Here is a 12,804-nt window from a genome sequence, read left to right as displayed (position 1 = left end):
ACACTTGTAATCCTAGCTACTCAGGAGATTGAGACCTGAGGACCCTGGTTGAAGCCAACCCGGTGATACAGTCTGTGAGACTCTTATCTCTAATGGATTACCAAAGAAGCCAGACATGAAGCTGTGGCTCAAGTGGTAGAGTGCCAGCCTTGAGCAAAATGCTAAAGGACAGAGTAAAGGACAGAGACCTGGTCCTGAGCTCAATAATAATTAATAATAATAATAATTATTATTATTGTTAATCATAGAAATAGTAATTCTTCTGTGATATTGTATGATTCTGTGGTCACTAGTTAAATCTAACATTTTAAAATACAGTGCAAAATGCATTAGCAATCCAAATGGAAGAAGTAAGTTACTTAGATTAATAGTAAGATGATTTAATGTTCTATTCAAGGTTTCTTAAACTTCTCTTATTAAGCAGATGAGCTTCTTGTCTGATAACGCAAAGTGACAACAGTCAGGAAGTGCCATCCTTCTTGCTAGGGACCTTTATAAATGAATCTCTTTGCGATGAATTTCTTTCCATCACCACCTGCGTTTTCCTAGGGATTTATGCTTCACAAGCCTCATATCTAATGGCATTAGCCGATGTGGCAGCAAGGTGTCCTGCATCCCAGGACGTCGGTGGCTGTACTTCAGGGCCTGCGATAAGCACCCTCCGATTCCTCCCCGTGGCGCTCTCCTCCCGGCTTCACACTCACTGCCCCCGTGCCAGTGTCCACACGTTATTTCGTTCACGAATTTGTAGAGTGGCCAGAGTCCATGTCCCGTCCCCTGTCCACACCAGGCTGAGGAGGAGAAGTGGGAGCTGTGGTTGCTGGGCGGGCAGGGTGGCCCCCCTTGCACCGAGCGCGAGGTCTTCGTAGCGTCTGGAGTCAGGCCACAACTTCCCTCCTTCTCTGCAGCCTGAGACGTCTTGGCTAAGTAAGCCGCCGTCCCCTGGACACGGTGAACCCCGGTGGAAGGGGGGACCACAGACGTCCACTGGCGGCAGTAGCCCCAGGTGCCTGGGTGTCTGGCCCTCAGCCCAGGGGTGGCTGTTGACCCGCGGGTGCTGGCTCGGGGCTGGGCTCCCCGTCCAGGGGGAGGTCGGATGGGAAGGCACAGGCAGGCCACCGCCAGCTGCCCATGATGCTTGCGCCTCGCACTTGCTCACCGCCCCTGTGTCTTGCACGCGCCTCCTCGCGCAGGCAGGAAATGGTGAAGGAAAGCCTGGCATACTCTGTCACACCGCGGAAGCATGACCTGGACTAAGGCTTAGAGACAATGCTAGGGTGCACTCCCTCCTCCCAGCCTGAAATACTCCCTGTCAGAAGGTGGCAGTGCCGCTCTTTCTTGGCTGAGTGTAATCACAATCTTAAACAGGACAAAGCCAGAGCCCTTTGCCTGGGGAGGCTGGGGGCTGCAGTCTGTCCAGGACTGACCTCACCCATCGTCCACCCCAGCTGCTGGCGAATGAGGACACGAATGCCTACGACGCAATGCTGCAGCAAAAGGGGGAAGTAGAGTCCTGTGTGTGCTACATGAATGCAGGCCCTGTATCTAGAATTTCTGTTTTCCCCGTATGATATGTAGCATTGAACTAATAGAGACAATATTCCTATCTGTGGAAAGTAAATTACTTATATGTAAATTACTTACAATAATGTCTTGTAATATACGTGTGAAATACTACATTAAGCATATATCTTTCATGTAAGCAAAATGAACAATCTTAGCCAATTACTATGAAGTAAAAGGTTTGGTAGATATTAAATTGGAATTGATTATGGAAACAGAGTGGAGAAATCAAATTTGGTTCCAAAATAAAGAGAGAGATTGGGTGATATCCTTTATCAGAAATTAAAGTACTATGTCTCTTTTACGTAGGAATAAATATTGCACCGGAAGCAAAGGAAATAAGAAGAAAAACAAAAATCTTCCCTTTGAAATACAACTTTTCAATGACATTGATCTTATTTTCTAAAGGACTTGTTTTAGTGTTAGGAAATGACGTCGTCACATAATTTTAAATTTCATGAGATTTCTTTTTTAATGCTGACTTTGATTAAAGTATTTCTGAGACACTTTTATAAACACAGAGCATTTTAACTCAAATGAAAAATTATGGGATAATACGGTTTTAGTTGTGTGTGTGTGAAGTTTAAGTCCTGCACAATACCCACTCTGGTGTGAAGGGGAGTCATGTGTTTCCCGGGAAGGCTTAGCAACCCCCGTGGTGGGCTAAATAATGACATTTCACCAACTCCACATCCTAATCCCGGGCGCCTGTGAATACATAATAAACCCTGATGCTGGGGCTTTAAAGATGGAATTAAGTTACAGATCTCAAGTTGGGAGATTATCTTGTGTTATTTAGGCACCTGAAAAGAGGAGAAAGGAGAAGATAAAATGTTGCTCTTTCCATGTGGAATTTAATTGTATACTCTGAGTAAATATTATAAAAATAGCTGCCATTTGGCACGAGTTCCTCCTCCACCCTTCCGTATCTCAGAGAACCACTTCTGATCGCTGAAGGCTCCAGTCATGGCACCCTGGCCTCTCACCTCCTCCCACGGTGCTCACCCCCCGCCCCCCCCACGCCGTCCTCCCGGCTGGACCTGGAATGAGAATGCCACGAGGAAAATACTTTTTTATTATGGAATCATAACTTACTCTGAACAAAGGCGTGGATACATCATTCAGGATATTTCATATGTGAACCGGTGAAAGGAAGAGTCTGGAACTGAGAAAACTCTTTCTGGGCCTACATGGTTCAGCTTAAATATCGAATTGCTTTCCTAAGGTTAGAAACATGGAGTGGGAAAAAGGTTATTTTCGTGGAGGGCCTCTATGTATTTCAGGTTTTAATGCTAGTAAGCTTCTGTGTTGCTATAAACAAAATAACCTGCGACTAGCTCCAAGCCACAATACCACAGAAGGCGTAAGTAGGAAAATACCTATTTTAATCACATACACAAAGGTCAGTTGGCTCAGTCTCCAGTTTGGAAACTTGTGATTACAAAAAATGGATTTGAGGACACATTGCAATTTGTTTTTCTTGATTTGCTTTTTGGCTTAGCTCTAATTTGATTGAACTTCAAGTTATTAAACTTTTACATCGATACGTTTAGTCGCTTCATGAAAATAACATGCGCAATTGATCCCTCATATCAATAATTCTTAAATATTCCCAGTTAAAATATTTAGATTCAGGCCCTGCCCTCATGGGTAGTAACAAATCAACTCCATAAAAGTAAATTTTACATTGAAATTTTTATGAGCAGGGCTGGGAGTTTGGCCTGGTGGTAGAGTGCTTGACCAGCATGCACAAAGACCAGGGTTCCATTCCTCAGTACCACACACATAGAAAAAGCTGGAAATGGTGCTGTGGCTCAGGTGTTGAAGCGTTAGCCTTGAGAAAACTCAAGGACAATGCTTAGGCCCCGAGTTCAAGCCCTGAGACTGGCAAAAAATTTTTTTCATGACCACTGAAAATCATCTTGTTGCATGTAACTCATTGATTTCTAAAATGTACTGTCGTGTATTTATTAGAAACATTCTTGTGGCCTATTAGGTATAGGGTTAACGCTAACCAAGCATGCTTTTTATTCATAGTTCATAGGATAGCTTTATAGCTTTTTATAAAAGAAGGATCCCCCCTAAATTCAATGGAGAGTAGATATTCATTTTGTGGGGCAACTTTTTCCCTTAATCTTTATTTTTTATTATCTTCAAGTAGCTGTACAGAGGAGATGACATTTAACAAAGCAGTTTACAATGTGCTCTTACTATTACACACTCTCGTCTTGTCAGTTGTCTGTCTTAGGCTAGCACCCCCAGTCCATCATGTCTTATGGCATCTGGGTGGGCATGTGAACACAGCAGCCACTGCTTTCCATAATATTACAAGAAACATGTGATTTCTGGGGTCAATACTTTATATCCTGAACCCCAATTTTTCTAAAGCTTGGCTAAGGAAGTGCTCAGTTTTCATGAACTTGTTTGCAAGAATACTGATTGCTTTCCAACGTGGCAGGGGCGGCTTTCTGTATGTGCTCCACTAGGTTTGCACACCGCCCCGCACGTGCGCATGCAGAAATAATGAAGCATGTACCGAAAGCTCAAGGAATATACACAGGAAAAAACCTTGATATTGTTGTCAGCAAGACGACGAGATCCAATATAAACTTGATGAAAATTTAGTTAAGTATAATGTATATCTATAGTGATATCTGATTACATACACACTGACATGTCATTCATTGTTATGACATACAGATGTTATATCTATTTAAGCATATGTATGTGATATACCTATGTGTTATAATGATGAACAGATTTATATCTATTGATCTATTTCCTTTCACTCTCTGTCCACACACACACACACACACACTCTACCCTATGTGGTCCACAGCACAGCTTTGCCTGTTTTAGTTCACTTTGGCATTATATGTTATGTTCTTGAGTCCTTAGCGTCTTGGACAGGGCCCTTCCCAACTTCTAGGTCAGTTCTTCCAGGTTGCTTCGGATCCTTTTTCATCCACTCACTGAAGGCACGTTACGTGTTCTGGAGTATTCTACCTCGAGATGGGAGCCTGTGTCCCTGTGCAGGCCCCTGGTTTCTATTAACTCAGCCGCTCCATCCGCTCATCAGTCAATCTCACTCAGCTCCTCCGCATTATTTTGTATCACGTGAAGTTAATCACACTTGAACAACTTTTAGAAACTATGCCTCAAGAGGTAGCAAACTATTCAATATTTTTCTGTTCTAAGGACTGAGAATTTTTCACTGCAGAGAACAAAGTACCACTTTTGCATATATTACACAAACATTTTATGCTTTATGAAACCACAATAAATGTTCTTTCTGATTACTGAGAGTCTCCTGCTGTTTTATGGAGAGTCTTATTAATTTCATTCAAGTAGTGAAATTAGCACCTGTAGAGAACTCTTTACAATCTCCTAACTTTTATCATTTTAGCCATCGCCGACCTCATTTACCATGAGCAGTTGTGTTTCTCTCTCTCCCTACCTATTCAACCTGGGTGTTCTTGCAGGAAAACTTTTTGAAACATAAATAGCATTGATACTGAAAATGATAGCGAGGAAGCCTAGCATTCAACTTGATTAAGTGTAAGTAACCAGTCTTTCGAGCAGCTGAGCATTTAGATTCTACCAGAGGCATGATCCCTTTCCTTGGTGTGCTAAACAGTGTACTACAGCGTGCACGAGTTCAACTTTCCATGCCTCACATGCAAGAAGCCGAGGTGAGGTAAGTGGGTTTGTGTCGCTGGGAGGTAACCGGCATTCGCTGTGTGTGCAGGGTATAACAGAACATTTTAAAGGAGTCGCAATCCTGGGACGCAGGGCTCATCCCTGAGCTGCAGCCTGGGGCGGGGGCAGCGGGAGCTGGCGGTGGAGCTGGCACTGGATGTCATTTTCCTCCATGCAGGGGCGGCTCAGGCAGAGCCGAGTTGGCTCTGGAGGGAGTGTTTCCAGGCAGAGAAGAAAGCGCTCCTGGACTGCCAACGTGAGACATCAGGGCGGGCGCCTTCTGCTCTCCTCATCCAGATCATCACCCAGACCAGAGCCCAGAGAAGCAGGCCCATGCAAGACGAAGCGCATTGGGCCCCGAGAGGGGAGAAGAGACTTCAGGGAATGCTAATAGGATTAAAATCTTACCCAGACAAAGTGCGTCTAGTCTTCTTCTCTTCACCCTTCCTTCTCCTGCTCATCCCTTTACGCTCATGTTCATTCGCCTTGTCTCCGGCTCGGAGAGAAGCAGCGTGGATGTAGAGGGAGAGGTCACAAAAGCCCACTGAGGAGAAAGCAGTGGCACAGCCGTCCCGTCGAGGAAGCGGGGTGGGTGGAAGGATGCTTCCAGGGGAGGGAGGAAGGAATCCAGCCACTGAAGACAGCCTGCTGGAGACAGGCTGGGACCAGGTGACCGGTGGATGCGGAGGAGGGGTGAGGGAGGACGCTCTGGGATCCTGGCTGCCAGCTGGGCAGCGCAAGTCCAGCGAGGGCGGGGAGCCTCAGGTCCTCAGGGCCTGCTCAGCGAGGCGTGCTGGCATACAACATGCCCACCTGTCCTCACTCCATGTCCTCAGGGTCACACCGCTTCCTCCACACCCAGCCCTGGGTGGTGATCAGGGAGGGCTCTGAACTGATGCCACGCTGTGACGGGGACGGCAGCAGGGGACGGCTCGGGAGCGAGGCTCGGCCTACGGGTAAGAAGACAGGCGTCCTCCGGGGTTTTTACCGTGTCGTAGTCATTTCAGCTTCACCTGTGATAAATTACAGGTGGGAGTCAAAGCTGTGCACTTCACAAAGCCTCACTGATCTCTCCAGCATGTAGATGCCATCTATTTTTAATTGCATTAGGCGGTTCTTCTGTGTCTCTTTCTATAGCAGATGTTATTTGAAAGCACGCTGGAGCTCTGTAAACACCACAGGGTTATACAACGTGAAACTTAAATTATTCAGATTATCAACCAAAAAGACCACATTTATTGAGAAGTCATACATTTCATTAGAAATCAACAATAACTTTGAATTCAAACCTTATTTTCCAGTTTAGATTGGTCTTCAACTCACAGTCGCGGTGTGTTCACCTCCTGAGGGCTGGATTGCTTCCATGCACAGCAGGGTGTTTATTGAGGACGTCACATTCTGTGTATCTGTTTGTTTGTATGTCTCATATCCATTTTGATTATTGTGGATATTTTCACATCCACAAAGTATTGTACTTTTATTTGGGGGAGGAGAGGGTGTTTAATTCCACTCTTTGTGCCCTGACCAACCACCATTTGCTTACTTTACAAACTTGAATCTTCAGATGAGAAAATTGACAGTACTATTTCAAAGATGTGCATGGACGGACGTGGTGAATTGGAACTCCCTTTGTACACCATGTAAGAATAATTAAAGTTTTTAATGAATTAGGCTACTGTTCATCTAGGATTAAAGTCATATTAAAGCTGTATTGAAGTTCTCCCATATGAATCATTCACTTTGTTGCTGGTCCCTGTCTTAGCTGGGTGGAAATGCTTAATTAGAAAGGTAGAATAATGGGTTCAAGTTTTCAATGTGGCCAGGTACTGGTGGCTAGAAGGCTGGCTGTTCAGGACGCTGAGGTCCACGGGTCTTGGTTCCACCTTAACTTTTCCAGGAAGTCCATGAGACTCTTATCTCCAATTAGTCCCCAAGAAAGCTACTTTAAGTGGAGGGGAGGTTCAAGGGCTAGAGTACCAGCCTTGAGCAAAGAAGCCCAGGGACACTGTGCAGGCTGTGAGTTCAAGGCCCAGAACTACCCTCTGCCGCCAAAGAGATTTAAATATCTTGTTTATTTCAATGTCATGAGAATTTATGTTGTGAGTATGTTTTATGGACTTTACAAAAGCCAGTGTCGGCCCCGGGCGTCTCCTGGGTAGAGCCCTTCCCCGCCCCTCAGAGCACGGCCTGCCCCCGGGCCCCCAGGCCGAGGGCCAGCAGAGGTGCACAGCCGCCCGCCATTGTAAGAAATGCCAACAGCCTAGCGTGCAAAGGAAATCATCCCAGTTACTTATTCTTCAATAACTTCCGAGTCCGAAGCAATTCATACATAGAAGCCCATACATAGATTCTCTCCCTGGTTATCCTGGAATCCCGAATGGAGCACACAGAGATAGAGAAGGGGTTCGTGTGCGGGTGGACGCACAGCTGTGTGGGGAGGAAAGCTGGATCACATGTGCTGCATGTAAGGAAGATGAGCGAGGGTGTGTGCTGGATTACCTGCGATGTATGTGGGTCAGGCATGCATGTGTGTGTGTGTGTGTGTGTGTGTGTGTGTGCAGTAGATGATGCTTTCTTCACACTGTTAGTACAGCAGACAATAGCTATTATGATGAAAATATAAATTAAAATGCTTTAAAATATATTGAAGTCCTATCTTCAAAGACATGTAATTTTATAAACACGAGCATAGTACAATGTATTCAAGTATATGCAAATTTACATTATTGTAAGATATAATTTAATATATATTGAAATTGGTTAGCTAGGTGAATTAAAAGAAAGGTGTGAATAGTGAAACCAGAAAAATGGTCTTTTAAATGATAAACATGGTTTGTTAAGGAGTTGTACAGCTTCAGAATTTCAGACATTGTAATTCATTTCTGCTAGGAATCATTTTCTAAAATTAATTTATTAATTAGAGCAGTTAAGCATAATTATTCTACCTTTTCAAGGCTTGTTATTATTACTTTTCAATAGCAAGCGTGCTTCAGTGGAGGACAATTACTGAGTCGCGGACTCAGCGCACGTTTTCTGGGTGCATGGAAGCCCTGTGCTCTGCTGAGCCTGGTCCACCCCAATCCTTTATCCACGCCCCCCCTGCCCAGCCAGCCCTTCAAGAGCCAATTTTTTTTCTATAGAGGAATCGGCTGTAGAGCACTCCTTGTCCTGATTAGTCCACTGGGTTTTAATAAGGCCATTACGTAAGTTAAAGAAGAAAATAGAGAAACATGAAGAGAAAGCTTATGGTACTGTCCTTGTTATTAAACACCGAAGCTGTGAGCTGGTGAAGGCGCCTGAGGGAGCCTTCCTCTCCTCTCCCCTCCCCTCCCCTCCCTCCAGTCCCCTTCCCTTCCCTTCCCCTCCCCTCCCCTCCTCTCTTCTCCTCTCCTCTCCCCTCCTCTCTTCTCCCCTCCCCTCCCCTCCCCTTCCCTTCCCTTCCCCTCCCCTCCCCTCCTCTCTGCTCCTCTCCCCTCCCCTCCTCTCCTCTCCCCTCCCCTCCCCTTCCCTTCCCTTCCCCTCCCCTCCCCTCCTCTCTTCTCCTCTCCCCTCCCCTCCCCTTCCCTTCCCTTCCCCTCCCCTCCCCTCCTCTCTTCTCCTCTCCTCTCCCCTCCTCTCCTCTCCCCTCCCCTCCCCTTCCCTTCCCTTCCCCTCCCCTCCCCTCCTCTCTGCTCCTCTCCCCTCCCCTCCTCTCCTCTCCCCTCCCTCCAGTCCCCTTCCCTTCCCTTCCCCTCCCCTCCCCTCCTCTCTTCTCCTCTCCTCTCCCCTCCTCTCTTCTCCCCTCCCCTCCCCTCCCCTTCCCTTCCCTTCCCCTCCCCTCCCCTCCTCTCTGCTCCTCTCCCCTCCCCTCCTCTCCTCTCCCCTCCCCTCCTCTCCTCTCCCCTCCCCTCCCCTCCCCTCCCCTCCCCTCCCATCCCTTCCCTTCCCCTCCCCTCCCCTCTTCTCCCCTTCCCTCCTCTCCTTCCCCTCCCCTCCCCTTCCCCTCCCCTTCCCCTGCCCTCCCTTTCCCTTCCCCTCCCCTTCCCTCCCCCTCCCTTCCCTTCCCCTCCCTTCCCCTCTTCTCCCCTTCCCTCCTCTCTTCTCCTCTCCTTCCCCTCCCCTCCCCTTCCCCTCCCCTTCCCTCCCCCTCCCTTCCCTTCCCCTCCCTTCCCTTCCCCTCCCTTCCCTTCCCCTCCCCTCCCCTCCTCTCTTCTCCCCTCCCCTCCCCTCCTCTCTTCTCCCCTCCCCACCCCTCCTCCCCTCCCCTCTCCTCCCCTCTCCTCTCCTGCCCTCCCCTCCCCTGCCCTCCCCTCTCCTCTCCTCTCCTCCCCTCCCCTCCCCTTCCCCTCCCCTCCCCTTCCCTCCCGTCCCTTCCCTTCCCCTCCCCTCTTCTCCCCTCTCCTCCTCTCTTCTCCTCTCCCCTCTCCCCCTCTCTTCTCCCCTCCTCTCCCCTCCTCTCTTCTCCCCTCCCCTCCCCATCCCTCCTTTTTCTTCCCCTCCTCCCCTTCCCTCCCCTCTCCTCCCCTCCCCTCCCCTCCCCTCTCCTCTCCTTTCCTATTATTTGGCAAGTCACATCTTAAGAAATGTGGGGAGATTTATCTATCTATTACTTGTTCCGATGTTTTACACGATACCTCTGCGGAATGTTTTGAAAAAGTTGGTGATTGGGGGACAAGTGAGCTTTATGAGTTCAAACAGAGGCGCCAGACCTCTGAGACTCAGACCCGGAAGGGAGCCTGCAGTTTGTTCTAAGATCAACTAAAGAAGGAATTTGAATCCCTGTTACTCCCTCCCTCCATTCCTAACCCTCTCTCTACATCACTCTTCAAGCTGCTCTGAACCAGTCCAGATGTGGTCCTTAAAGTTAACCACAATTTATGAGAACGAGCACTATGCTGACCACAGGATATTTGAGCAGATGACTGCTTTATGGAAATAAATATCTCTGTTCTGTGCCATCAGGAAATGAAAGATAGGTCTAATCTGAGGAAATTTGAGCATGCTTTGGTGCCTCTCAGTAGAAATGAGAAGGCAGTGAACTCGGACACATTCGAGGGTCTGTTTGAGTTGTCGTCGTTTTGTCCGGTGTCTGCCTTCTCTTTCTGTCTCTCTTCTTCACCCACTCAAACCCTGTACACTGTGTAGCCTGAAGCAATGTATGCAGAGTCTGTTTCCAGGGAGTTTACACTTGGAGAAAAGTTGAGGTTTTTGGAAAGAAACAGCAAACTTCTTGAGTTTACTCTGACAGGTCTATTATGTTCCAAATGTAGAAAAGAAGGAGATTTGTAACTTTCCTGGGGTGCCCTGCCTGCCCAGAGGAAGAGCCAGGCCCTCCGGGGTGATTTCCAGGCGGAGGCCTCTCAGCTCAGGAGCTGTGCTGTGGGGGAGCTTGAGGTGTGGAGACAGTGGGGCAGTCCTTCCCCTTCCCCCGGCCCTGGTGACCCACGGGAAGCAAGCTCATGCCCAGAAAATGGCAGAGACGCTGGGCCTGCTATCAAACCAAGTCTTGTCATTTCCAGCCTGGGGACAGAGAGAGTTATGGGGGCGCAGACACCCTGCTCTGCCGGCGTGGACGCGCTGCGGTGACTCTCCGAGTGGATGTCCTTTACACGTGGAGAGAGGACACTTGGACCAGTGGCAAGGGACAAAGAGAAGGAGAAGGATAAGATCGAGTCTTCTACACCATCGTGGATGTCTGCAGCACCTCCTCTGCCCTGGCCGGGAGGAGGGCATGTCTGCAGGCCGCGGCCAGGGCTGTCCACAGGGGACAGTCCCCCTGGGGGCAGGCTCCAAGCAGTCACAAGTGGGAAGAGACTGCGTGTGCGAGCAATCCGAGGAGACCGTGTGTCCACACGGGTGGAACGGCCCGGCAGGGCATCTGAGCCCAGTGAGGACAAACCTCAGCCCGGAGGTGTCCAGGGGCCAGAAGGAGGAGAGGACCGGGGAGGGGCGCTGGCCTGGCCGCGCCAGGCTGGGCTGACCACCACAGCCCGGCCGCCGTGGGGCCTGGCCGCTGGCTCGGAGCATCTGGAGCATCTGTTCCAGTTAGGATCAGGAGCTTGCAGGGATTCTTCTGCTCTGGGATTGTGTGAGATTCTGGTGAATAATTACAGTATGCAATCTAGAGTTCTTCTAAATAATGCACAATCATCAGATGGTATTTCTGCATTTTCCATATCACATATAAAATATTAGCCCCTTTAATGTGTTATTTATTAATGCATGAGATATAAAAGAAATCCAGGGACTTTAGATAAGGGCTTTCTTTAGTTGCATGGCTAGGCTTTTCAGTATAGGTCACATTTTCATATTGCACCTATCGCTGTCATTCTTTTCTGTGTGAGTAAAACATCTATTCCTGTATTTATTATGGACATATATTGCAGAGGCAGAATGTGTTTATTCTTGTGATACGATTACATAATCGCTCTTGCTATTGTTATCTCAGACATGAGTTCATATTATATCTTTTAGTGACTAATATATTAGATGAGGAAAAGCTGAGTTTTATGGGAGGGAAGAAAGTTTAGAAGAAAACAGCAAAGAAGGGGATTTGTTGTCGTCAGCATGCTGGAGCTTTAGAAATGTAAATCTAGATGGCATTGTCGGCCTTTGTACTCAGATAAAGAGATGAGGAGAATATTAATTTTAATATAGGAAATCAAATCCTGTCTTATGAAAAGTAACACAATGCTGTAGTCTTATAAATCACTCCACCAATATGTACTCAGAGTCTCCTTTGTGTCCTGGGCTGAAGTAGGAACTGAGGAACAAAGGCGGGGAAACAAAGATCTTTGTAAGGTTTGTAAGGCAGGGCAAACGCAGAAACAAATAAGCAGCTAAAGTTAAGAAACGGCTTGAGTAGAATGCATGGTATAAATTGCAGTTTTAAAATTTCACTCAAAGTCATGCTAAGCAAAATGAACCTAGATAAGGAATTTATTTTTCCATAAGCCTCACTACCTTATTAAATTCTTTAAGGCCAAGAAAATCCCAGCATGCCCCAAAGTGTGGAATTAAAGCCATGTCAAAAGTTTTCAGAGAAATTCTTAGCATAGTCTACTGAGCTTGTCATATCCTATTTATAATGCAGAAAGATTAAATTGTATATCACCATCTAATGGGAAGAAAGAAGGAAAAGAAGTTTAAAATAGAATGCTCTCTCATTATTCTTGTGTCTTTGACTATTGTTCCTTCAGGACATCAGAAGATACTCAGTTTCTTTGTTCTCAGAGCAGCTCATGAATGCTTCAGCTGCAAACGGCCCAGTGTTCTTGGTAATTAGATCCATTCTACTTGCGGCACAGATGTGTTTTTTACCTGTGTCCCCCAGATCATGGTACATTAGAGATCTAAGCATGTTGGTTTTCTTCACACTGAAGCAGTGCCTTGCAGAGACCTGGAGAGTACCCGTCTTTACTGAAGACGGCGCCATGGAACTGACCTCACCCTCTTCCTTTAGTGAGGAAACCCACGCGTAGGTTTCTCAATACCCAGGAAATACTTCTCAACATTCAAAGCGTCCGTGTAGATAAAGGGTTCTGGGTCAGGCCGTCCTTCCTT

This window comes from Megascapheus bottae, chromosome 23 (genome assembly GCF_031878675.1).
Source record: "Megascapheus bottae isolate mThoBot1 chromosome 23, mThoBot2.hap1, whole genome shotgun sequence".
Taxonomy (NCBI): domain Eukaryota; kingdom Metazoa; phylum Chordata; class Mammalia; order Rodentia; family Geomyidae; genus Megascapheus; species Megascapheus bottae.
Note: the sequence above shows the minus strand (reverse complement) of the source record.